Source organism: Triturus cristatus, chromosome 5_2 (assembly GCF_964204655.1).
Source record: "Triturus cristatus chromosome 5_2, aTriCri1.1, whole genome shotgun sequence".
NCBI classification, from domain to species: Eukaryota; Metazoa; Chordata; class Amphibia; order Caudata; family Salamandridae; genus Triturus; species Triturus cristatus.
The window spans coordinates 554,770,057-554,796,518 of NC_140588.1; the positions used below are offsets into that span (position 1 = coordinate 554,770,057).

Consider the following 26,462-nt stretch of genomic DNA (forward strand, 5'->3'; position numbering starts at 1 on the left):
ATTTTTACATGTTTATAAGTAAATGTGATGTTGTTCCAAATAAAACTTCTAAGAACTGAATGGAAAAGAAAATTGTAATGTTCAGATAAGTCCCACTGAAATTTGTACTCAGATCCCTGTTTTCAGAGTCCAGAGTGCTAACCACGACACCATCCACCCTCCCGTACCAGGGTGAGCTTTCCATTTTGACAGAAGAGATTTGCCTCAGGGGGCAACTTATCTTTCATTGAAAAATATTATCTCACATAAAAACCACTGTTCAACAGAGTTATAACGTTATTTGAGTCTTTTGGGCAACATCCTTCACCAACATAGTTCAATATGCAAAAGTTTACCAGAATAGGAAAGCAATCCAATTCAGTTTCTCTTTGACAGTAGAATATTAAAAACTTTGACATTTCCACATTGCTGCAGCAGTTTGCACTCCTTTCACATGGGAGGTTCCATGGTGTAATGGTTAGCACTTTGGACTTTGAATCCAATGATCCGAGTTCAAATCTCGGTGGGACCATTTTATGACTCTTGACCAAATCATTTTCTTTCAAGTGTATTCATTAATATCACATATCTAATACCGGTAAGGTGAAAAATTTATTTATTGATTATACTCTAAAAGTTTACTAGATGTGAGCAAATAATAGAATTTTTACAATACCTGGAAACTAAATGGCTCAAAATAATGAGAGATTTTACAAACTCACTCTGGTTTCTCAAACTCATCACAGGGGCTTGATGCACGACATTACTTTTTAAAATCTTACTGTTATTGATAAGGGGAACAAGGAACTTTTTAATTGCAAAGCATTCATTAAAACAAAACTTGAGGAGTCAAACTTTGTATTACGGGGACCGAAGATGTGCAGTTTGAATAATAATCTTGAAATTCAGACGTACAAAGATTTTACACACTGATTTTCAACAGTAAATCCACAACCAATAAAGTTGAATCTTTTGAAAGACATGTCAAAGGTGTGAATCTGAAATTCACTTTCAAAGAAATTCACAATGAAATGCACTGTGTAAGTCCAGCATGTTGTCAGCTAAGAAATCAGCAAAAATGAACTATCTCATTACTGGCCATATAGATGAGAAAGGAAAATAAACTCATGTTTACAATGTGGATGTGAAAGAACAGTTTCTAGGTTCAGCTTCAATATTTATGTTTATGAATAATTGATATGTTCATATTGTCTAACAGCCATCTAGATGGATAAAGCTATGTATGCATCTATACATACTTATGCGTTCATACGCATCAGTATAAAACATTGATATTAGGTTTTTTCTAGACCAAATTCTAAAAAATGAGTTAAACAGTGAATCTCATAATTGTAGTAGGTCCCACCGAGATTTGAAATCGGATCGCTGGATTCAGAGTCCAGAGTGCTAACCATTACACCATGGAACCCTCTCACACAAGAGTGCCTTTTCCATTGAGACAAAAGAGAGCGCATCAGTGATGTCCTTCTCTTATATTGATAAAAAGATATCTCATTCTCATTTGAATGGTCATAGTGGATAGAGATTTAATGTGATTTGATTCTTTTCAGCTATATTCCCTATAAAAGTGTTAAATATTCAAATGTTTATCTGAATATAAAAGTTATATCACAATGTTCATCTTTGCCTGTAGCATAATAAAACAGTCTACATTTCCAGACTACTGAAGCAATGTCTCTGTCTCCTGCATGGGTGGCTCGATAGAGCAATGGTTGGCAATTTGGACTTTGCATCCAATGATCCGATTTGAAACCTTGGAGGGACTTTTTTTATTACTCTTGAGCTTTTCCATTTCTTCATCTTTGTTCATTGATAGCTCAAATCCAACACCAGTAGGTTGAAAGAGTCAATTATTGAATGCTTTCAAAATGTCCATCAGCTTGAACAAGTTACATCAATACAAACTTTACAATACTTTGACATCAAATTTCTTCACAAAGTAGTTAGCCATTATAAAATCATATCCTGATTTTCTCAAACGCATTTCAGACGGGTGATTCACAGCATCACTTTTTTAAGCTTTCCCGCTATTGATAAGGCGAAAATAGCACATTTTGAATGAGAAGTTTTCTTCAATCAAACATAGAGGAACCCAAATGATGATCTCATTCAGCTAGTAAAAATGTTGTTTTATATTAGTATGGAAATTCGTGAAAAGAAAATGTTTTTCATGCTGATTTACAACAGTTGATCTCCAATCGTAAAATATAAGCTTTTGGTCGGAGGCATGACAGGTACTGATCAAATTCTCATTTTTGAACTTCATTCACAAATCATATGATATGCTTTGTATACATCAACTGTATTGTTGGATCAATAATGAGTAAAAAGTGACTATCTCAATTTCAGGACATATAAAAGAGAAAGAAGTAGAAACTCATGTTTCAAATGCTGAGAGGCAACAACTGTTCATGATTTTCACCTCCACTAATTATATTTATTTTTATAATCTATATGTTTATATGTTCCTATAAATATACAGAGACATATAGCTATATATACAGAGATACATATGTACAGGTTGATTTTTACATGTTTATAAGTAAATGTGATGTTGTTCCAAATAAAACTTCTAAGAACTGAATGGAAAAGAAAATTGTAATGTTCAGATAAGTCCCACTGAAATTTGTACTCAGATCCCTGTTTTCAGAGTCCAGAGTGCTAACCACGACACCATCCACCCTCCCGTACCAGGGTGAGCTTTCCATTTTGACAGAAGAGATTTGCCTCAGGGGGCAACTTATCTTTCATTGAAAAATATTATCTCACATACCAACCACTGTTCAACAGAGTTATAACGTTATTTGAGTCTTTTGGGCAACATCCTTCCCCAACATAGTTCAATATGCAAAAGTTTACCAGAATAGGAAAGCAATCCAATTCAGTTTCTCTTTGACAGTAGAATATTAAAAACTTTGACATTTCCACATTGCTGCAGCAGTTTGCACTCCTTTCACATGGGAGGTTCCATGGTGTAATGGTTAGCACTTTGGACTTTGAATCCAATGATCCGAGTTCAAATCTCGGTGGGACCATTTTATGACTCTTGACCAAATCATTTTCTTTCAAGTGTATTCATTAATATCACATATCTAATACCGGTAGGGTGAAAAATTAATTTATTGATTATACTCTAAAAGTTTACTAGATGTGAGCAAATAATAGAATTTTTACAATACCTGGAAACTAAATGGCTCAAAATAATGAGAGATTTTACAAACTCACTCTGGTTTCTCAAACTCATCACAGGGGCTTGATGCACGACATTACTTTTTAAAATCTTACTGTTATTGATAAGGGGAACAAGGAACTTTTTAATTGCAAAGCATTCATTAAAACAAAACTTGAGGAGTCAAACTTTGTATTACGGGGACCGAAGATGTGCAGTTTGAATAATAATCTTGAAATTCAGACGTACAAAGATTTTACACACTGATTTTCAACAGTAAATCCACAACCAATAAAGTTGAATCTTTTGAAAGACATGTCAAAGGTGTGAATCTGAAATTCAATTTCAAAGAAATTCACAATGAAATGCACTGTGTAAGTCCAGCATGTTGTCAGCTAAGAAATCAGCAAAAATGAACTATCTCATTACTGGCCATATAGATGAGAAAGGAAAATAAACTCATGTTTACAATGTGGATGTGAAAGAACAGTTTCTAGGTTCAGCTTCAATATTTATGTTTATGAATAATTGATATGTTCATATTGTCTAACAGCTATCTAGACGGATAAAGCTATGTATGCATCTATACATACTTATGCGTTCATACGCATCAGTATAAAACATTGATATTAGGTTTTTTCTAGACCAAATTCTAAAAAATGAGTTAAACAGTGAATCTCATAATTGTAGTAGGTCCCACCGAGATTTGAAATCGGATCGCTGGATTCAGAGTCCAGAGTGCTAACCATTACACCATGGAACCCTCTCACACAAGAGTGCCTTTTCCATTGAGACAAAAGAGAGCGCATCAGTGATGTCCTTCTCTTATATTGATAAAAAGATATCTCATTCTCATTTGAATGGTCATAGTGGATAGAGATTTAATGTGATTTGATTCTTTTCAGCTATATTCCCTATAAAAGTGTTAAATATTCAAATGTTTATCTGAATATAAAAGTTATATCACAATGTTCATCTTTGCCTGTAGCATAATAAAACAGTCTACATTTCCAGACTACTGAAGCAATGTCTCTGTCTCCTGCATGGGTGGCTCGATAGAGCAATGGTTGGCAATTTGGACTTTGCATCCAATGATCCGATTTGAAACCTTGGAGGGACTTTTTTTATTACTCTTGAGCTTTTCCATTTCTTCATCTTTGTTCATTGATAGCTCAAATCCAACACCAGTAGGTTGAAAGAGTCAATTATTGAATGCTTTCAAAATGTCCATCAGCTTGAACAAGTTACATCAATACAAACTTTACAATACTTTGACATCAAATTTCTTCACAAAGTAGTTAGCCATTATAAAATCATATCCTGATTTTCTCAAACGCATTTCAGACGGGTGATTCACAGCATCACTTTTTTAAGCTTTCCCGCTATTGATAAGGCGAAAATAGCACATTTTGAATGAGAAGTTTTCTTCAATCAAACATAGAGGAACCCAAATGATGATCTCATTCAGCTAGTAAAAATGTTGTTTTATATTAGTATGGAAATTCGTGAAAAGAAAATGTTTTTCATGCTGATTTACAACAGTTGATCTCCAATCGTAAAATATAAGCTTTTGGTCGGAGGCATGACAGGTACTGATCAAATTCTCATTTTTGAACTTCATTCACAAATCATATTATATGCTTTGTATACATCAACTGTATTGTTGGATCAATAATGAGTAAAAAGTGACTATCTCAATTTCAGGACATATAAAAGAGAAAGAAGTAGAAACTCATGTTTCAAATGCTGAGAGGCAACAACTGTTCATGATTTTCACCTCCACTAATTATATTTATTTTTATAATCTATATGTTTATATGTTCCTATAAATATACAGAGACATATAGCTATATATACAGAGATACATATGTACAGGTTGATTTTTACATGTTTATAAGTAAATGTGATGTTGTTCCAAATAAAACTTCTAAGAACTGAATGGAAAAGAAAATTGTAATGTTCAGATAAGTCCCACTGAAATTTGTACTCAGATCCCTGTTTTCAGAGTCCAGAGTGCTAACCACGACACCATCCACCCTCCCGTACCAGGGTGAGCTTTCCATTTTGACAGAAGAGATTTGCCTCAGGGGGCAACTTATCTTTCATTGAAAAATATTATCTCACATAAAAACCACTGTTCAACAGAGTTATAACGTTATTTGAGTCTTTTGGGCAACATCCTTCACCAACATAGTTCAATATGCAAAAGTTTACCAGAATAGGAAAGCAATCCAATTCAGTTTCTCTTTGACAGTAGAATATTAAAAACTTTGACATTTCGACATTGCTGCAGCAGTTTGCACTCCTTTCACATGGGAGGTTCCATGGTGTAATGGTTAGCACTTTGGACTTTGAATCCAATGATCCGAGTTCAAATCTCGGTGGGACCATTTTATGACTCTTGACCAAATCATTTTCTTTCAAGTGTATTCATTAATATCACATATCTAATACCGGTAAGGTGAAAAATTTATTTATTGATTATACTCTAAAAGTTTACTAGATGTGAGCAAATAATAGAATTTTTACAATACCTGGAAACTAAATGGCTCAAAATAATGAGAGATTTTACAAACTCACTCTGGTTTCTCAAACTCATCACAGGGGCTTGATGCACGACATTACTTTTTAAAATCTTACTGTTATTGATAAGGGGAACAAGGAACTTTTTAATTGCAAAGCATTCATTAAAACAAAACTTGAGGAGTCAAACTTTGTATTACGGGGACCGAAGATGTGCAGTTTGAATAATAATCTTGAAATTCAGACGTACAAAGATTTTACACACTGATTTTCAACAGTAAATCCACAACCAATAAAGTTGAATCTTTTGAAAGACATGTCAAAGGTGTGAATCTGAAATTCACTTTCAAAGAAATTCACAATGAAATGCACTGTGTAAGTCCAGCATGTTGTCAGCTAAGAAATCAGCAAAAATGAACTATCTCATTACTGGCCATATAGATGAGAAAGGAAAATAAACTCATGTTTACAATGTGGATGTGAAAGAACAGTTTCTAGGTTCAGCTTCAATATTTATGTTTATGAATAATTGATATGTTCATATTGTCTAACAGCCATCTAGATGGATAAAGCTATGTATGCATCTATACATACTTATGCGTTCATACGCATCAGTATAAAACATTGATATTAGGTTTTTTCTAGACCAAATTCTAAAAAATGAGTTAAACAGTGAATCTCATAATTGTAGTAGGTCCCACCGAGATTTGAAATCGGATCGCTGGATTCAGAGTCCAGAGTGCTAACCATTACACCATGGAACCCTCTCACACAAGAGTGCCTTTTCCATTGAGACAAAAGAGAGCGCATCAGTGATGTCCTTCTCTTATATTGATAAAAAGATATCTCATTCTCATTTGAATGGTCATAGTGGATAGAGATTTAATGTGATTTGATTCTTTTCAGCTATATTCCCTATAAAAGTGTTAAATATTCAAATGTTTATCTGAATATAAAAGTTATATCACAATGTTCATCTTTGCCTGTAGCATAATAAAACAGTCTACATTTCCAGACTACTGAAGCAATGTCTCTGTCTCCTGCATGGGTGGCTCGATAGAGCAATGGTTGGCAATTTGGACTTTGCATCCAATGATCCGATTTGAAACCTTGGAGGGACTTTTTTTATTACTCTTGAGCTTTTCCATTTCTTCATCTTTGTTCATTGATAGCTCAAATCCAACACCAGTAGGTTGAAAGAGTCAATTATTGAATGCTTTCAAAATGTCCATCAGCTTGAACAAGTTACATCAATACAAACTTTACAATACTTTGACATCAAATTTCTTCACAAAGTAGTTAGCCATTATAAAATCATATCCTGATTTTCTCAAACGCATTTCAGACGGGTGATTCACAGCATCACTTTTTTAAGCTTTCCCGCTATTGATAAGGCGAAAATAGCACATTTTGAATGAGAAGTTTTCTTCAATCAAACATAGAGGAACCCAAATGATGATCTCATTCAGCTAGTAAAAATGTTGTTTTATATTAGTATGGAAATTCGTGAAAAGAAAATGTTTTTCATGCTGATTTACAACAGTTGATCTCCAATCGTAAAATATAAGCTTTTGGTCGGAGGCATGACAGGTACTGATCAAATTCTCATTTTTGAACTTCATTCACAAATCATATGATATGCTTTGTATACATCAACTGTATTGTTGGATCAATAATGAGTAAAAAGTGACTATCTCAATTTCAGGACATATAAAAGAGAAAGAAGTAGAAACTCATGTTTCAAATGCTGAGAGGCAACAACTGTTCATGATTTTCACCTCCACTAATTATATTTATTTTTATAATCTATATGTTTATATGTTCCTATAAATATACAGAGACATATAGCTATATATACAGAGATACATATGTACAGGTTGATTTTTACATGTTTATAAGTAAATGTGATGTTGTTCCAAATAAAACTTCTAAGAACTGAATGGAAAAGAAAATTGTAATGTTCAGATAAGTCCCACTGAAATTTGTACTCAGATCCCTGTTTTCAGAGTCCAGAGTGCTAACCACGACACCATCCACCCTCCCGTACCAGGGTGAGCTTTCCATTTTGACAGAAGAGATTTGCCTCAGGGGGCAACTTATCTTTCATTGAAAAATATTATCTCACATACCAACCACTGTTCAACAGAGTTATAACGTTATTTGAGTCTTTTGGGCAACATCCTTCCCCAACATAGTTCAATATGCAAAAGTTTACCAGAATAGGAAAGCAATCCAATTCAGTTTCTCTTTGACAGTAGAATATTAAAAACTTTGACATTTCCACATTGCTGCAGCAGTTTGCACTCCTTTCACATGGGAGGTTCCATGGTGTAATGGTTAGCACTTTGGACTTTGAATCCAATGATCCGAGTTCAAATCTCGGTGGGACCATTTTATGACTCTTGACCAAATCATTTTCTTTCAAGTGTATTCATTAATATCACATATCTAATACCGGTAAGGTGAAAAATTAATTTATTGATTATACTCTAAAAGTTTACTAGATATGAGCAAATAATAGAATTTTTACAATACCTGGAAACTAAATGGCTCAAAATAATGAGAGATTTTACAAACTCACTCTGGTTTCTCAAACTCATCACAGGGGCTTGATGCACGACATTACTTTTTAAAATCTTACTGTTATTGATAAGGGGAACAAGGAACTTTTTAATTGCAAAGCATTCATTAAAACAAAACTTGAGGAGTCAAACTTTGTATTACGGGGACCGAAGATGTGCAGTTTGAATAATAATCTTGAAATTCAGACGTACAAAGATTTTACACACTGATTTTCAACAGTAAATCCACAACCAATAAAGTTGAATCTTTTGAAAGACATGTCAAAGGTGTGAATCTGAAATTCACTTTCAAAGAAATTCACAATGAAATGCACTGTGTAAGTCCAGCATGTTGTCAGCTAAGAAATCAGCAAAAATGAACTATCTCATTACTGGCCATATAGATGAGAAAGGAAAATAAACTCATGTTTACAATGTGGATGTGAAAGAACAGTTTCTAGGTTCAGCTTCAATATTTATGTTTATGAATAATTGATATGTTCATATTGTCTAACAGCTATCTAGATGGATAAAGCTATGTATGCATCTATACATACTTATGCGTTCATACGCATCAGTATAAAACATTGATATTAGGTTTTTTCTAGACCAAATTCTAAAAAATGAGTTAAACAGTGAATCTCATAATTATAGTAGGTCCCACCGAGATTTGAACTCGGATCGCTGGATTCAGAGTCCAGAGTGCTAACCATTACACCATGGAACCCTCTCACACAAGAGTGCCTTTTCCATTGAGACAAAAGAGAGCGCATCAGTGATGTCCTTCTCTTATATTGATAAAAAGATATCTCATTTGAATGGTCATAGTGGATAGAGATTTAATGTGATTTGATTCTTTTCAGCTATATTCCCTATAAAAGTGTTAAATATTCAAATGTTTATCTGAATATAAAAGTTATATCACAATGTTCATCTTTGCCTGTAGCATAATAAAACAGTCTACATTTCCAGACTACTGAAGCAATGTCTCTGTCTCCTGCATGGGTGGCTCGATAGAGCAATGGTTGGCAATTTGGACTTTGCATCCAATGATCCGATTTGAAACCTTGGAGGGACTTTTTTTATTACTCTTGAGCTTTTCCATTTCTTCATCTTTGTTCATTGATAGCTCAAATCCAACACCAGTAGGTTGAAAGAGTCAATTATTGAATGCTTTCAAAATGTCCATCAGCTTGAACAAGTTACATCAATACAAACTTTACAATACTTTGACATCAAATTTCTTCACAAAGTAGTTAGCCATTATAAAATCATATCCTGATTTTCTCAAACGCATTTCAGACGGGTGATTCACAGCATCACTTTTTTAAGCTTTCCCGCTATTGATAAGGCGAAAATAGCACATTTTGAATGAGAAGTTTTCTTCAATCAAACATAGAGGAACCCAAATGATGATCTCATTCAGCTAGTAAAAATGTTGTTTTATATTAGTATGGAAATCGTGAAAAGAAAATGTTTTTCATGCTGATTTACAACAGTTGATCTCCAATCGTAAAATATAAGCTTTTGGTCGGAGGCATGACAGGTACTGATCAAATTCTCATTTTTGAACTTCATTCACAAATCATATTATATGCTTTGTATACATCAACTGTATTGTTGGATCAATAATGAGTAAAAAGTGACTATCTCAATTTCAGGACATATAAAAGTGAAAGAAGTAGAAACTCATGTTTCAAATGCTGAGAGGCAACAACTGTTCATGATTTTCACCTCCACTAATTATATTTATTTTTATAATCTATATGTTTATATGTTCCTATAAATATACAGAGACATATAGCTATATATACAGAGATACATATGTACAGGTTGATTTTTACATGTTTATAAGTAAATGTGATGTTGTTCCAAATAAAACTTCTAAGAACTGAATGGAAAAGAAAATTGTAATGTTCAGATAAGTCCCACTGAAATTTGTACTCAGATCCCTGTTTTCAGAGTCCAGAGTGCTAACCACGACACCATCCACCCTCCCGTACCAGGGTGAGCTTTCCATTTTGACAGAAGAGATTTGCCTCAGGGGGCAACTTATCTTTCATTGAAAAATATTATCTCACATAAAAACCACTGTTCAACAGAGTTATAACGTTATTTGAGTCTTTTGGGCAACATCCTTCCCCAACATAGTTCAATATGCAAAAGTTTACCAGAATAGGAAAGCAATCCAATTCAGTTTCTCTTTGACAGTAGAATATTAAAAACTTTGACATTTCCACATTGCTGCAGCAGTTTGCACTCCTTTCACACGGGAGGTTCCATGGTGTAATGGTTAGCACTTTGGACTTTGAATCCAATGATCCGAGTTCAAATCTCGGTGGGACCATTTTATGACTCTTGACCAAATCATTTTCTTTCAAGTGTATTCATTAATATCACATATCTAATACCGGTAAGGTGAAAAATTAATTTATTGATTATACTCTAAAAGTTTACTAGATGTGAGCAAATAATAGAATTTTTACAATACCTGGAAACTAAATGGCTCAAAATAATGAGAGATTTTACAAACTCACTCTGGTTTCTCAAACTCATCACAGGGGCTTGATGCACGACATTACTTTTTAAAATCTTACTGTTATTGATAAGGGGATCAAGGAACTTTTTAATTGCAAAGCATTCATTAAAACAAAACTTGAGGAGTCAAACTTTGTATTACGGGGACCGAAGATGTGCAGTTTGAATAATAATCTTGAAATTCAGACGTACAAAGATTTTACACACTGATTTTCAACAGTAAATCCACAACCAATAAAGTTGAATCTTTTGAAAGACATGTCAAAGGTGTGAATCTGAAATTCACTTTCAAAGAAATTCACAATGAAATGCACTGTGTAAGTCCAGCATGTTGTCAGCTAAGAAATCAGCAAAAATGAACTATCTCATTACTGGCCATATAGATGAGAAAGGAAAATAAACTCATGTTTACAATGTGGATGTGAAAGAACAGTTTCTAGGTTCAGCTTCAATATTTATGTTTATGAATAATTGATATGTTCATATTGTCTAACAGCTATCTAGATGGATAAAGCTATGTATGCATCTATACATACTTATGCGTTCATACGCATCAGTATAAAACATTGATATTAGGTTTTTTCTAGACCAAATTCTAAAAAATGAGTTAAACAGTGAATCTCATAATTGTAGTAGGTCCCACCGAGATTTGAACTCGGATCGCTGGATTCAGAGTCCAGAGTGCTAACCATTACACCATGGAACCCTCTCACACAAGAGTGCCTTTTCCATTGAGACAAAAGAGAGCGCATCAGTGATGTCCTTCTCTTATATTGATAAAAAGATATCTCATTTGAATGGTCATAGTGGATAGAGATTTAATGTGATTTGATTCTTTTCAGCTATATTCCCTATAAAAGTGTTAAATATTCAAATGTTTATCTGAATATAAAAGTTATATCACAATGTTCATCTTTGCCTGTAGCATAATAAAACAGTCTACATTTCCAGACTACTGAAGCAATGTCTCTGTCTCCTGCATGGGTGGCTCGATAGAGCAATGGTTGGCAATTTGGACTTTGCATCCAATGATCCGATTTGAAACCTTGGAGGGACTTTTTTTATTACTCTTGAGCTTTTCCATTTCTTCATCTTTGTTCATTGATAGCTCAAATCCAACACCAGTAGGTTGAAAGAGTCAATTATTGAATGCTTTCAAAATGTCCATCAGCTTGAACAAGTTACATCAATACAAACTTTACAATACTTTGACATCAAATTTCTTCACAAAGTAGTTAGCCATTATAAAATCATATCCTGATTTTCTCAAACGCATTTCAGACGGGTGATTCACAGCATCACTTTTTTAAGCTTTCCCGCTATTGATAAGGCGAAAATAGCACATTTTGAATGAGAAGTTTTCTTCAATCAAACATAGAGGAACCCAAATGATGATCTCATTCAGCTAGTAAAAATGTTGTTTTATATTAGTATGGAAATCGTGAAAAGAAAATGTTTTTCATGCTGATTTACAACAGTTGATCTCCAATCGTAAAATATAAGCTTTTGGTCGGAGGCATGACAGGTACTGATCAAATTCTCATTTTTGAACTTCATTCACAAATCATATGATATGCTTTGTATACATCAACTGTATTGTTGGATCAATAATGAGTAAAAAGTGACTATCTCAATTTCAGGACATATAAAAGAGAAAGAAGTAGAAACTCATGTTTCAAATGCTGAGAGGCAACAACTGTTCATGATTTTCACCTCCACTAATTATATTTATTTTTATAATCTATATGTTTATATGTTCCTATAAATATACAGAGACATATAGCTATATATACAGAGATACATATGTACAGGTTGATTTTTACATGTTTATAAGTAAATGTGATGTTGTTCCAAATAAAACTTCTAAGAACTGAATGGAAAAGAAAATTGTAATGTTCAGATAAGTCCCACTGAAATTTGTAATCAGATCCCTGTTTTCAGAGTCCAGAGTGCTAACCACAACACCATCCACCCTCCCGTACCAGGGTGAGCTTTCCATTTTGACAGAAGAGATTTGCCTCAGGGGGCAACTTATCTTTCATTGAAAAATATTATCTCACATAAAAACCACTGTTCAACAGAGTTATAACGTTATTTGAGTCTTTTGGGCAACATCCTTCCCCAACATAGTTCAATATGCAAAAGTTTACCAGAATAGGAAAGCAATCCAATTCAGTTTCTCTTTGACAGTAGAATATTAAAAACTTTGACATTTCCACATTGCTGCAGCAGTTTGCTCTCCTTTCACATGGGAGGTTCCATGGTGTAATGGTTAGCACTTTGGACTTTGAATCCAATGATCCGAGTTCAAATCTCGGTGGGACCATTTTATGACTCTTGACCAAATCATTTTCTTTCAAGTGTATTCATTAATATCACATATCTAATACCGGTAGGGTGAAAAATTAATTTATTGATTATACTCTAAAAGTTTACTAGATGTGAGCAAATAATAGAATTTTTACAATACCTGGAAACTAAATGGCTTAAAATAATGAGAGATTTTACAAACTCACTCTGGTTTCTCAAACTCATCACAGGGGCTTGATGCACGACATTACTTTTTAAAATCTTACTGTTATTGATAAGGGGAACAAGGAACTTTTTAATTGCAAAGCATTCATTAAAACAAAACTTGAGGAGTCAAACTTTGTATTACGGGGACCGAAGATGTGCAGTTTGAATAATAATCTTGAAATTCAGACGTACAAAGATTTTACACACTGATTTTCAACAGTAAATCCACAACCAATAAAGTTGAATCTTTTGAAAGACATGTCAAAGGTGTGAATCTGAAATTCACTTTCAAAGAAATTCACAATGAAATGCACTGTGTAAGTCCAGCATGTTGTCAGCTAAGAAATCAGCAAAAATGAACTATCTCATTACTGGCCATATAGATGAGAAAGGAAAATAAACTCATGTTTACAATGTGGATGTGAAAGAACAGTTTCTAGGTTCAGCTTCAATATTTATGTTTATGAATAATTGATATGTTCATATTGTCTAACAGCTATCTAGATGGATAAAGCTATGTATGCATCTATACATACTTATGCGTTCATACGCATCAGTATAAAACATTGATATTAGGTTTTTTCTAGACCAAATTCTAAAAAATGAGTTAAACAGTGAATCTCATAATTGTAGTAGGTCCCACCGAGATTTGAACTCGGATCGCTGGATTCAGAGTCCAGAGTGCTAACCATTACACCATGGAACCCTCTCACACAAGAGAGCCTTTTCCATTGAGACAAAAGAGAGCGCATCAGTGATGTCCTTCTCTTATATTGATAAAAAGATATCTCATTTGAATGGTCATAGTGGATAGAGATTTAATGTGATTTGATTCTTTTCAGCTATATTCCCTATAAAAGTGTTAAATATTCAAATGTTTATCTGAATATAAAAGTTATATCACAATGTTCATCTTTGCCTGTAGCATAATAAAACAGTCTACATTTCCAGACTACTGAAGCAATGTCTCTGTCTCCTGCATGGGTGGCTCGATAGAGCAATGGTTGGCAATTTGGACTTTGCATCCAATGATCCGATTTGAAACCTTGGAGGGACTTTTTTTATTACTCTTGAGCTTTTCCATTTCTTCATCTTTGTTCATTGATAGCTCAAATCCAACACCAGTAGGTTGAAAGAGTCAATTATTGAATGCTTTCAAAATGTCCATCAGCTTGAACAAGTTACATCAATACAAACTTTACAATACTTTGACATCAAATTTCTTCACAAAGTAGTTAGCCATTATAAAATCATATCCTGATTTTCTCAAACGCATTTCAGACGGGTGATTCACAGCATCACTTTTTTAAGCTTTCCCGCTATTGATAAGGCGAAAATAGCACATTTTGAATGAGAAGTTTTCTTCAATCAAACATAGAGGAACCCAAATGATGATCTCATTCAGCTAGTAAAAATGTTGTTTTATATTAGTATGGAAATTCGTGAAAAGAAAATGTTTTTCATGCTGATTTACAACAGTTGATCTCCAATCGTAAAATATAAGCTTTTGGTCGGAGGCATGACAGGTACTGATCAAATTCTCATTTTTGAACTTCATTCACAAATCATATTATATGCTTTGTATACATCAACTGTATTGTTGGATCAATAATGAGTAAAAAGTGACTATCTCAATTTCAGGACATATAAAAGAGAAAGAAGTAGAAACTCATGTTTCAAATGCTGAGAGGCAACAACTGTTCATGATTTTCACCTCCACTAATTATATTTATTTTTATAATCTATATGTTTATATGTTCCTATAAATATACAGAGACATATAGCTATATATACAGAGATACATATGTACAGGTTGATTTTTACATGTTTATAAGTAAATGTGATGTTGTTCCAAATAAAACTTCTAAGAACTGAATGGAAAAGAAAATTGTAATGTTCAGATAAGTCCCACTGAAATTTGTACTCAGATCCCTGTTTTCAGAGTCCAGAGTGCTAACCACGACACCATCCACCCTCCCGTACCAGGGTGAGCTTTCCATTTTGACAGAAGAGATTTGCCTCAGGGGGCAACTTATCTTTCATTGAAAAATATTATCTCACATAAAAACCACTGTTCAACAGAGTTATAACGTTATTTGAGTCTTTTGGGCAACATCCTTCACCAACATAGTTCAATATGCAAAAGTTTACCAGAATAGGAAAGCAATCCAATTCAGTTTCTCTTTGACAGTAGAATATTAAAAACTTTGACATTTCCACATTGCTGCAGCAGTTTGCACTCCTTTCACATGGGAGGTTCCATGGTGTAATGGTTAGCACTTTGGACTTTGAATCCAATGATCCGAGTTCAAATCTCGGTGGGACCATTTTATGACTCTTGACCAAATCATTTTCTTTCAAGTGTATTCATTAATATCACATATCTAATACCGGTAAGGTGAAAAATTAATTTATTGATTATACTCTAAAAGTTTACTAGATGTGAGCAAATAATAGAATTTTTACAATACCTGGAAACTAAATGGCTCAAAATAATGAGAGATTTTACAAACTCACTCTGGTTTCTCAAACTCATCACAGGGGCTTGATGCACGACATTACTTTTTAAAATCTTACTGTTATTGATAAGGGGAACAAGGAACTTTTTAATTGCAAAGCATTCATTAAAACAAAACTTGAGGAGTCAAACTTTGTATTACGGGGACCGAAGATGTGCAGTTTGAATAATAATCTTGAAATTCAGACGTACAAAGATTTTACACACTGATTTTCAACAGTAAATCCACAACCAATAAAGTTGAATCTTTTGAAAGACATGTCAAAGGTGTGAATCTGAAATTCACTTTCAAAGAAATTCACAATGAAATGCACTGTGTAAGTCCAGCATGTTGTCAGCTAAGAAATCAGCAAAAATGAACTATCTCATTACTGGCCATATAGATGAGAAAGGAAAATAAACTCATGTTTACAATGTGGATGTGAAAGAACAGTTTCTAGGTTCAGCTTCAATATTTATGTTTATGAATAATTGATATGTTCATATTGTCTAACAGCTATCTAGATGGATAAAGCTATGTATGCATCTATACATACTTATGCGTTCATACGCATCAGTATAAAACATTGATATTAGGTTTTTTCTAGACCAAATTCTAAAAAATGAGTTAAACAGTGAATCTCATAATTGTAGTAGGTCCCACCGAGATTTGAACTCGGATCGCTGGATTCAGAGTCCAGAGTGCTAACCATTACACCATGGAACCCTCTCACACAAGAGTGCCTTTTCCATTGAGACAAAAGAGAGCGCATCAGTGATGTCCTTCTCTTATATTGATAAAAAGATATCTCATTTGAATGGTCATAGTGGATAGAGATTTAATGTGATTTGATTCTTTTCAGCTATATTCCCTATAAAAGTGTTAAATATTCAAATGTTTATCTGAATATAAAAGTTATATCACAATGTTCATCTTTGCCTGTAGCATAATAAAACAGTCTACATTTCCAGACTACTGAAGCAATGTCTCTGTCTCCTGCATGGGTGGCTCGATAGAGCAATGGTTGGCAATTTGGACTTTGCATCCAATGATCCGATTTGAAACCTTGGAGGGACTTTTTTTATTGCTCTTGAGCTTTTCCATTTCTTCATCTTTGTTCATTGATAGCTCAAATCCAACACCAGTAGGTTGAAAGAGTCAATTATTGAATGCTTTCAAAATGTCCATCAGCTTGAACAAGTTACATCAATACAAACTTTACAATACTTTGACATCAAATTTCTTCACAAAGTAGTTAGCCATTATAAAATCATATCCTGATTTTCTCAAACGCATTTCAGACGGGTGATTCACAGCCTCACTTTTTTAAGCTTTCCCGCTATTGATAAGGCGAAAATAGCACATTTTGAATGAGAAGTTTTCTTCAATCAAACATAGAGGAACCCAAATGATGATCTCATTCAGCTAGTAAAAATGTTGTTTTATATTAGTATGGAAATCGTGAAAAGAAAATGTTTTTCATGCTGATTTACAACAGTTGATCTCCAATCGTAAAATATAAGCTTTTGGTCGGAGGCATCACAGGTACTGATCAAATTCTCATTTTTGAACTTTATTCACAAATCATATGATATGCTTTGTATACATCAACTGTATTGTTGGATCAATACTGAGTACAAAGTGACTATCTCAATTTCAGGACATATAAAAGAGAAAGAAGTAGAAACTCATGTTTCAAATGCTGAGAGGCAACAACTGTTCATGATTTTCACCTCCACTAATTATATTTATTTTTATAATCTATATGTGTATATGTTCCTATAAATATACAGAGACATATAGCTATATATACAGAGATACATATGTACAGGTTGATTTTTACATGTTTATAAGTAAATGTGATGTTGTTCCAAATAAAACTTCTAAGAACTGAATGGAAAAGAAAATTGTAATGTTCAGATAAGTCCCACTGAAATTTGTACTCAGATCCCTGTTTTCAGAGTCCAGAGTGCTAACCACGACACCATCCACCCTCCCGTACCAGGGTGAGCTTTCCATTTTGACAGAAGAGATTTGCCTCAGGGGGCAACTTATCTTTCATTGAAAAATATTATCTCACATAAAAACCACTGTTCAACAGAGTTATAACGTTATTTGAGTCTTTTGGGCAACATCCTTCCCCAACATAGTTCAATATGCAAAAGTTTACCAGAATAGGAAAGCAATCCAATTCAGTTTCTCTTTGACAGTAGAATATTAAAAACTTTGACATTTCCACATTGCTGCAGCAGTTTGCACTCCTTTCACATGGGAGGTTCCATGGTGTAATGGTTAGCACTTTGGACTTTGAATCCAATGATCCGAGTTCAAATCTCGGTGGGACCATTTTATGACTCTTGACCAAATCATTTTCTTTCAAGTGTATTCATTAATATCACATATCTAATACCGGTAAGGTGAAAAATTAATTTATTGATTATACTCTAAAAGTTTACTAGATGTGAGCAAATAATAGAATTTTTACAATACCTGGAAACTAAATGGCTCAAAATAATGAGAGATTTTACAAACTCACTCTGGTTTCTCAAACTCATCACAGGGGCTTGATGCACGACATTACTTTTTAAAATCTTACTGTTATTGATAAGGGGATCAAGGAACTTTTTAATTGCAAAGCATTCATTAAAACAAAACTTGAGGAGTCAAACTTTGTATTACGGGGACCGAAGATGTGCAGTTTGAATAATAATCTTGAAATTCAGACGTACAAAGATTTTACACACTGATTTTCAACAGTAAATCCACAACCAATAAAGTTGAATCTTTTGAAAGACATGTCAAAGGTGTGAATCTGAAATTCACTTTCAAAGAAATTCACAATGAAATGCACTGTGTAAGTCCAGCATGTTGTCAGCTAAGAAATCAGCAAAAATGAACTATCTCATTACTGGCCATATAGATGAGAAAGGAAAATAAACTCATGTTTACAATGTGGATGTGAAAGAACAGTTTCTAGGTTCAGCTTCAATATTTATGTTTATGAATAATTGATATGTTCATATTGTCTAACAGCTATCTAGATGGATAAAGCTATGTATGCATCTATACATACTTATGCGTTCATACGCATCAGTATAAAACATTGATATTAGGTTTTTTCTAGACCAAATTCTAAAAAATGAGTTAAACAGTGAATCTCATAATTGTAGTAGGTCCCACCGAGATTTGAACTCGGATCGCTGGATTCAGAGTCCAGAGTGCTAACCATTACACCATGGAACCCTCTCACACAAGAGTGCCTTTTCCATTGAGACAAAAGAGAGCGCATCAGTGATGTCCTTCTCTTATATTGATAAAAAGATATCTCATTTGAATGGTCATAGTGGATAGAGATTTAATGTGATTTGATTCTTTTCAGCTATATTCCCTATAAAAGTGTTAAATATTCAAATGTTTATCTGAATATAAAAGTTATATCACAATGTTCATCTTTGCCTGTAGCATAATAAAACAGTCTACATTTCCAGACTACTGAAGCAATGTCTCTGTCTCCTGCATGGGTGGCTCGATAGAGCAATGGTTGGCAATTTGGACTTTGCATCCAATGATCCGATTTGAAACCTTGGAGGGACTTTTTTTATTACTCTTGAGCTTTTCCATTTCTTCATCTTTGTTCATTGATAGCTCAAATCCAACACCAGTAGGTTGAAAGAGTCAATTATTGAATGCTTTCAAAATGTCCATCAGCTTGAACAAGTTACATCAATACAAACTTTACAATACTTTGACATCAAATTTCTTCACAAAGTAGTTAGCCATTATAAAATCATATCCTGATTTTCTCAAACGCATTTCAGACGGGTGATTCACAGCATCACTTTTTTAAGCTTTCCCGCTATTGATAAGGCGAAAATAGCACATTTTGAATGAGAAGTTTTCTTCAATCAAACATAGAGGAACCCAAATGATGATCTCATTCAGCTAGTAAAAATGTTGTTTTATATTAGTATGGAAATCGTGAAAAGAAAATGTTTTTCATGCTGATTTACAACAGTTGATCTCCAATCGTAAAATATAAGCTTTTGGTCGGAGGCATGACAGGTACTGATCAAATTCTCATTTTTGAACTTCATTCACAAATCATATGATATGCTTTGTATACATCAACTGTATTGTTGGATCAATAATGAGTAAAAAGTGACTATCTCAATTTCAGGACATATAAAAGAGAAAGAAGTAGAAACTCATGTTTCAAATGCTGAGAGGCAACAACTGTTCATGATTTTCACCTCCACTAATTATATTTATTTTTATAATCTATATGTTTATATGTTCCTATAAATATACAGAGACATATAGCTATATATACAGAGATACATATGTACAGGTTGATTTTTACATGTTTATAAGTAAATGTGATGTTGTTCCAAATAAAACTTCTAAGAACTGAATGGAAAAGAAAATTGTAATGTTCAGATAAGTCCCACTGAAATTTGTAATCAGATCCCTGTTTTCAGAGTCCAGAGTGCTAACCACAACACCATCCACCCTCCCGTACCAGGGTGAGCTTTCCATTTTGACAGAAGAGATTTGCCTCAGGGGGCAACTTATCTTTCATTGAAAAATATTATCTCACATAAAAACCACTGTTCAACAGAGTTATAACGTTATTTGAGTCTTTTGGGCAACATCCTTCCCCAACATAGTTCAATATGCAAAAGTTTACCAGAATAGGAAAGCAATCCAATTCAGTTTCTCTTTGACAGTAGAATATTAAAAACTTTGACATTTCCACATTGCTGCAGCAGTTTGCTCTCCTTTCACATGGGAGGTTCCATGGTGTAATGGTTAGCACTTTGGACTTTGAATCCAATGATCCGAGTTCAAATCTCGGTGGGACCATTTTATGACTCTTGACCAAATCATTTTCTTTCAAGTGTATTCATTAATATCACATATCTAATACCGGTAGGGTGAAAAATTAATTTATTGATTATACTCTAAAAGTTTACTAGATGTGAGCAAATAATAGAATTTTTACAATACCTGGAAACTAAATGGCTTAAAATAATGAGAGATTTTACAAACTCACTCTGGTTTCTCAAACTCATCACAGGGGCTTGATGCACGACATTACTTTTTAAAATCTTACTGTTATTGATAAGGGGAACAAGGAACTTTTTAATTGCAAAGCATTCATTAAAACAAAACTTGAGGAGTCAAACTTTGTATTACGGGGACCGAAGATGTGCAGTTTGAATAATAATCTTGAAATTCAGACGTACAAAGATTTTACACACTGATTTTCAACAGTAAATCCACAACCAATAAAGTTGAATCTTTTGAAAGACATGTCAAAGGTGTGAATCTGAAATTCACTTTCAAAGAAATTCACAATGAAATGCACTGTGTAAGTCCAGCATGTTGTCAGCTAAGAAATCAGCAAAAATGAACTATCTCATTACTGGCCATATAGATGAGAAAGGAAAATAAACTCATGTTTACAATGTGGATGTGAAAGAACAGTTTCTAGGTTCAGCTTCAATATTTATGTTTATGAATAATTGATATGTTCATATTGTCTAACAGCTATCTAGATGGATAAAGCTATGTATGCATCTATACATACTTATGCGTTCATACGCATCAGTATAAAACATTGATATTAGGTTTTTTCTAGACCAAATTCTAAAAAATGAGTTAAACAGTGAATCTCATAATTGTAGTAGGTCCCACCGAGATTTGAACTCGGATCGCTGGATTCAGAGTCCAGAGTGCTAACCATTACACCATGGAACCCTCTCACACAAGAGAGCCTTTTCCATTGAGACAAAAGAGAGCGCATCAGTGATGTCCTTCTCTTATATTGATAAAAAGATATCTCATTTGAATGGTCATAGTGGATAGAGATTTAATGTGATTTGATTCTTTTCAGCTATATTCCCTATAAAAGTGTTAAATATTCAAATGTTTATCTGAATATAAAAGTTATATCACAATGTTCATCTTTGCCTGTAGCATAATAAAACAGTCTACATTTCCAGACTACTGAAGCAATGTCTCTGTCTCCTGCATGGGTGGCTCGATAGAGCAATGGTTGGCAATTTGGACTTTGCATCCAATGATCCGATTTGAAACCTTGGAGGGACTTTTTTTATTACTCTTGAGCTTTTCCATTTCTTCATCTTTGTTCATTGATAGCTCAAATCCAACACCAGTAGGTTGAAAGAGTCAATTATTGAATGCTTTCAAAATGTCCATCAGCTTGAACAAGTTACATCAATACAAACTTTACAATACTTTGACATCAAATTTCTTCACAAAGTAGTTAGCCATTATAAAATCATATCCTGATTTTCTCAAACGCATTTCAGACGGGTGATTCACAGCATCACTTTTTTAAGCTTTCCCGCTATTGATAAGGCGAAAATAGCACATTTTGAATGAGAAGTTTTCTTCAATCAAACATAGAGGAACCCAAATGATGATCTCATTCAGCTAGTAAAAATGTTGTTTTATATTAGTATGGAAATTCGTGAAAAGAAAATGTTTTTCATGCTGATTTACAACAGTTGATCTCCAATCGTAAAATATAAGCTTTTGGTCGGAGGCATGACAGGTACTGATCAAATTCTCATTTTTGAACTTCATTCACAAATCATATTATATGCTTTGTATACATCAACTGTATTGTTGGATCAATAATGAGTAAAAAGTGACTATCTCAATTTCAGGACATATAAAAGAGAAAGAAGTAGAAACTCATGTTTCAAATGCTGAGAGGCAACAACTGTTCATGATTTTCACCTCCACTAATTATATTTATTTTTATAATCTATATGTTTATATGTTCCTATAAATATACAGAGACATATAGCTATATATACAGAGATACATATGTACAGGTTGATTTTTACATGTTTATAAGTAAATGTGATGTTGTTCCAAATAAAACTTCTAAGAACTGAATGGAAAAGAAAATTGTAATGTTCAGATAAGTCCCACTGAAATTTGTACTCAGATCCCTGTTTTCAGAGTCCAGAGTGCTAACCACGACACCATCCACCCTCCCGTACCAGGGTGAGCTTTCCATTTTGACAGAAGAGATTTGCCTCAGGGGGCAACTTATCTTTCATTGAAAAATATTATCTCACATAAAAACCACTGTTCAACAGAGTTATAACGTTATTTGAGTCTTTTGGGCAACATCCTTCACCAACATAGTTCAATATGCAAAAGTTTACCAGAATAGGAAAGCAATCCAATTCAGTTTCTCTTTGACAGTAGAATATTAAAAACTTTGACATTTCCACATTGCTGCAGCAGTTTGCACTCCTTTCACATGGGAGGTTCCATGGTGTAATGGTTAGCACTTTGGACTTTGAATCCAATGATCCGAGTTCAAATCTCGGTGGGACCATTTTATGACTCTTGACCAAATCATTTTCTTTCAAGTGTATTCATTAATATCACATATCTAATACCGGTAAGGTGAAAAATTAATTTATTGATTATACTCTAAAAGTTTACTAGATGTGAGCAAATAATAGAATTTTTACAATACCTGGAAACTAAATGGCTCAAAATAATGAGAGATTTTACAAACTCACTCTGGTTTCTCAAACTCATCACAGGGGCTTGATGCACGACATTACTTTTTAAAATCTTACTGTTATTGATAAGGGGAACAAGGAACTTTTTAATTGCAAAGCATTCATTAAAACAAAACTTGAGGAGTCAAACTTTGTATTACGGGGACCGAAGATGTGCAGTTTGAATAATAATCTTGAAATTCAGACGTACAAAGATTTTACACACTGATTTTCAACAGTAAATCCACAACCAATAAAGTTGAATCTTTTGAAAGACATGTCAAAGGTGTGAATCTGAAATTCACTTTCAAAGAAATTCACAATGAAATGCACTGTGTAAGTCCAGCATGTTGTCAGCTAAGAAATCAGCAAAAATGAACTATCTCATTACTGGCCATATAGATGAGAAAGGAAAATAAACTCATGTTTACAATGTGGATGTGAAAGAACAGTTTCTAGGTTCAGCTTCAATATTTATGTTTATGAATAATTGATATGTTCATATTGTCTAACAGCTATCTAGATGGATAAAGCTATGTATGCATCTATACATACTTATGCGTTCATACGCATCAGTATAAAACATTGATATTAGGTTTTTTCTAGACCAAATTCTAAAAAATGAGTTAAACAGTGAATCTCATAATTGTAGTAGGTCCCACCGAGATTTGAACTCGGATCGCTGGATTCAGAGTCCAGAGTGCTAACCATTACACCATGGAACCCTCTCACACAAGAGTGCCTTTTCCATTGAGACAAAAGAGAGCGCATCAGTGATGTCCTTCTCTTATATTGATAAAAAGATATCTCATTTGAATGGTCATAGTGGATAGAGATTTAATGTGATTTGATTCTTTTCAGCTATATTCCCTATAAAAGTGTTAAATATTCAAATGTTTATCTGAATATAAAAGTTATATCACAATGTTCATCTTTGCCTGTAGCATAATAAAACAGTCTACATTTCCAGACTACTGAAGCAATGTCTCTGTCTCCTGCATGGGTGGCTCGATAGAGCAATGGTTGGCAATTTGGACTTTGCATCCAATGATCCGATTTGAAACCTTGGAGGGACTTTTTTTATTGCTCTTGAGCTTTTCCATTTCTTCATCTTTGTTCATTGATAGCTCAAATCCAACACCAGTAGGTTGAAAGAGTCAATTATTGAATGCTTTCAAAATGTCCATCAGCTTGAACAAGTTACATCAATACAAACTTTACAATACTTTGACATCAAATTTCTTCACAAAGTAGTTAGCCATTATAAAATCATATCCTGATTTTCTCAAACGCATTTCAGACGGGTGATTCACAGCCTCACTTTTTTAAGCTTTCCCGCTATTGATAAGGCGAAAATAGCACATTTTGAATGAGAAGTTTTCTTCAATCAAACATAGAGGAACCCAAATGATGATCTCATTCAGCTAGTAAAAATGTTGTTTTATATTAGTATGGAAATCGTGAAAAGAAAATGTTTTTCATGCTGATTTACAACAGTTGATCTCCAATCGTAAAATATAAGCTTTTGGTCGGAGGCATCACAGGTACTGATCAAATTCTCATTTTTGAACTTTATTCACAAATCATATGATATGCTTTGTATACATCAACTGTATTGTTGGATCAATACTGAGTACAAAGTGACTATCTCAATTTCAGGACATATAAAAGAGAAAGAAGTAGAAACTCATGTTTCAAATGCTGAGAGGCAACAACTGTTCATGATTTTCACCTCCACTAATTATATTTATTTTTATAATCTATATGTGTATATGTTCCTATAAATATACAGAGACATATAGCTATATATACAGAGATACATATGTACAGGTTGATTTTTACATGTTTATAAGTAAATGTGATGTTGTTCCAAATAAAACTTCTAAGAACTGAATGGAAAAGAAAATTGTAATGTTCAGATAAGTCCCACTGAAATTTGTAATCAGATCCCTGTTTTCAGAGTCCAGAGTGCTAACCACAACACCATCCACCCTCCCGTACCAGGGTGACCTTTCCATTTTGACAGAAGAGATTTGCCTCAGGGGGCAACTTATCTTTCATTGAAAAATATTATCTCACATAAAAACCACTGTTCAACAGAGTTATAACGTTATTTGAGTCTTTTGGGCAACATCCTTCCCCAACATAGTTCAATATGCAAAAGTTTACCAGAATAGGAAAGCAATCCAATTCAGTTTCTCTTTGACAGTAGAATATTAAAAACTTTGACATTTCCACATTGCTGCAGCAGTTTGCACTCCTTTCACATGGGAGGTTCCATGGTGTAATGGTTAGCACTTTGGACTTTGAATCCAATGATCCGAGTTCAAATCTCGGTGGGACCATTTTATGACTCTTGACCAAATCATTTTCTTTCAAGTGTATTCATTAATATCACATATCTAATACCGGTAGGGTGAAAAATTAATTTATTGATTATACTCTAAAAGTTTACTAGATGTGAGCAAATAATAGAATTTTTACAATACCTGGAAACTAAATGGCTCAAAATAATGAGAGATTTTACAAACTCACTCTGGTTTCTCAAACTCATCACAGGGGCTTGATGCACGACATTACTTTTTAAAATCTTACTGTTATTGATAAGGGGAACAAGGAACTTTTTAATTGCAAAGCATTCATTAAAACAAAACTTGAGGAGTCAAACTTTGTATTACGGGGACCGAAGATGTGCAGTTTGAATAATAATCTTGAAATTCAGACGTACAAAGATTTTACACACTGATTTTCAACAGTAAATCCACAACCAATAAAGTTGAATCTTTTGAAAGACATGTCAAAGGTGTGAATCTGAAATTCACTTTCAAAGAAATTCACAATGAAATGCACTGTGTAAGTCCAGCATGTTGTCAGCTAAGAAATCAGCAAAAATGAACTATCTCATTACTGGCCATATAGATGAGAAAGGAAAATAAACTCATGTTTACAATGTGGATGTGAAAGAACAGTTTCTAGGTTCAGCTTCAATATTTATGTTTATGAATAATTGATATGTTCATATTGTCTAACAGCTATCTAGATGGATAAAGCTATGTATGCATCTATACATACTTATGCGTTCATACGCATCAGTATAAAACAT

The 26,462-nt window shown here is 33.7% G+C and overlaps 18 non-coding genes across 18 annotated transcripts; 11 read left to right on the forward strand and 7 right to left on the reverse strand.

The window, feature by feature from the left end:
- Positions 1-439: 439 nt before the first annotated feature.
- Positions 440-511, forward strand: TRNAQ-UUG (transfer RNA glutamine (anticodon UUG)). Its single transcript has one exon. It is a non-coding gene; the product is annotated as a tRNA-Gln (tRNA).
- Positions 512-2,963: 2,452 nt separating this feature from the next.
- On the forward strand, positions 2,964-3,035 carry TRNAQ-UUG (transfer RNA glutamine (anticodon UUG)). The gene has a single exon. It is a non-coding gene; the product is annotated as a tRNA-Gln (tRNA).
- Positions 3,036-5,487: 2,452 nt separating this feature from the next.
- On the forward strand, positions 5,488-5,559 carry TRNAQ-UUG (transfer RNA glutamine (anticodon UUG)). The gene has a single exon. It is a non-coding gene; the product is annotated as a tRNA-Gln (tRNA).
- Positions 5,560-8,011: 2,452 nt separating this feature from the next.
- TRNAQ-UUG (transfer RNA glutamine (anticodon UUG)) lies at positions 8,012-8,083 on the forward strand. The gene has a single exon. It is a non-coding gene; the product is annotated as a tRNA-Gln (tRNA).
- An 825-nt stretch (positions 8,084-8,908) lies between these two features.
- TRNAQ-CUG (transfer RNA glutamine (anticodon CUG)) lies at positions 8,909-8,980 on the reverse strand. Its single transcript has one exon. It is a non-coding gene; the product is annotated as a tRNA-Gln (tRNA).
- Positions 8,981-10,528: 1,548 nt separating this feature from the next.
- On the forward strand, positions 10,529-10,600 carry TRNAQ-UUG (transfer RNA glutamine (anticodon UUG)). The gene has a single exon. It is a non-coding gene; the product is annotated as a tRNA-Gln (tRNA).
- An 825-nt stretch (positions 10,601-11,425) lies between these two features.
- TRNAQ-CUG (transfer RNA glutamine (anticodon CUG)) lies at positions 11,426-11,497 on the reverse strand. The gene has a single exon. It is a non-coding gene; the product is annotated as a tRNA-Gln (tRNA).
- Positions 11,498-13,045: 1,548 nt separating this feature from the next.
- TRNAQ-UUG (transfer RNA glutamine (anticodon UUG)) lies at positions 13,046-13,117 on the forward strand. The gene has a single exon. It is a non-coding gene; the product is annotated as a tRNA-Gln (tRNA).
- An 825-nt stretch (positions 13,118-13,942) lies between these two features.
- TRNAQ-CUG (transfer RNA glutamine (anticodon CUG)) lies at positions 13,943-14,014 on the reverse strand. The gene has a single exon. It is a non-coding gene; the product is annotated as a tRNA-Gln (tRNA).
- A 1,549-nt stretch (positions 14,015-15,563) lies between these two features.
- TRNAQ-UUG (transfer RNA glutamine (anticodon UUG)) lies at positions 15,564-15,635 on the forward strand. Its single transcript has one exon. It is a non-coding gene; the product is annotated as a tRNA-Gln (tRNA).
- An 825-nt stretch (positions 15,636-16,460) lies between these two features.
- TRNAQ-CUG (transfer RNA glutamine (anticodon CUG)) lies at positions 16,461-16,532 on the reverse strand. Its single transcript has one exon. It is a non-coding gene; the product is annotated as a tRNA-Gln (tRNA).
- A 1,548-nt stretch (positions 16,533-18,080) lies between these two features.
- TRNAQ-UUG (transfer RNA glutamine (anticodon UUG)) lies at positions 18,081-18,152 on the forward strand. Its single transcript has one exon. It is a non-coding gene; the product is annotated as a tRNA-Gln (tRNA).
- Positions 18,153-18,977: 825 nt separating this feature from the next.
- Positions 18,978-19,049, reverse strand: TRNAQ-CUG (transfer RNA glutamine (anticodon CUG)). The gene has a single exon. It is a non-coding gene; the product is annotated as a tRNA-Gln (tRNA).
- Positions 19,050-20,597: 1,548 nt separating this feature from the next.
- Positions 20,598-20,669, forward strand: TRNAQ-UUG (transfer RNA glutamine (anticodon UUG)). Its single transcript has one exon. It is a non-coding gene; the product is annotated as a tRNA-Gln (tRNA).
- Positions 20,670-21,494: 825 nt separating this feature from the next.
- Positions 21,495-21,566, reverse strand: TRNAQ-CUG (transfer RNA glutamine (anticodon CUG)). Its single transcript has one exon. It is a non-coding gene; the product is annotated as a tRNA-Gln (tRNA).
- A 1,549-nt stretch (positions 21,567-23,115) lies between these two features.
- TRNAQ-UUG (transfer RNA glutamine (anticodon UUG)) lies at positions 23,116-23,187 on the forward strand. Its single transcript has one exon. It is a non-coding gene; the product is annotated as a tRNA-Gln (tRNA).
- Positions 23,188-24,012: 825 nt separating this feature from the next.
- On the reverse strand, positions 24,013-24,084 carry TRNAQ-CUG (transfer RNA glutamine (anticodon CUG)). The gene has a single exon. It is a non-coding gene; the product is annotated as a tRNA-Gln (tRNA).
- A 1,548-nt stretch (positions 24,085-25,632) lies between these two features.
- On the forward strand, positions 25,633-25,704 carry TRNAQ-UUG (transfer RNA glutamine (anticodon UUG)). Its single transcript has one exon. It is a non-coding gene; the product is annotated as a tRNA-Gln (tRNA).
- The last annotated feature ends 758 nt before the right edge of the window (positions 25,705-26,462 follow it).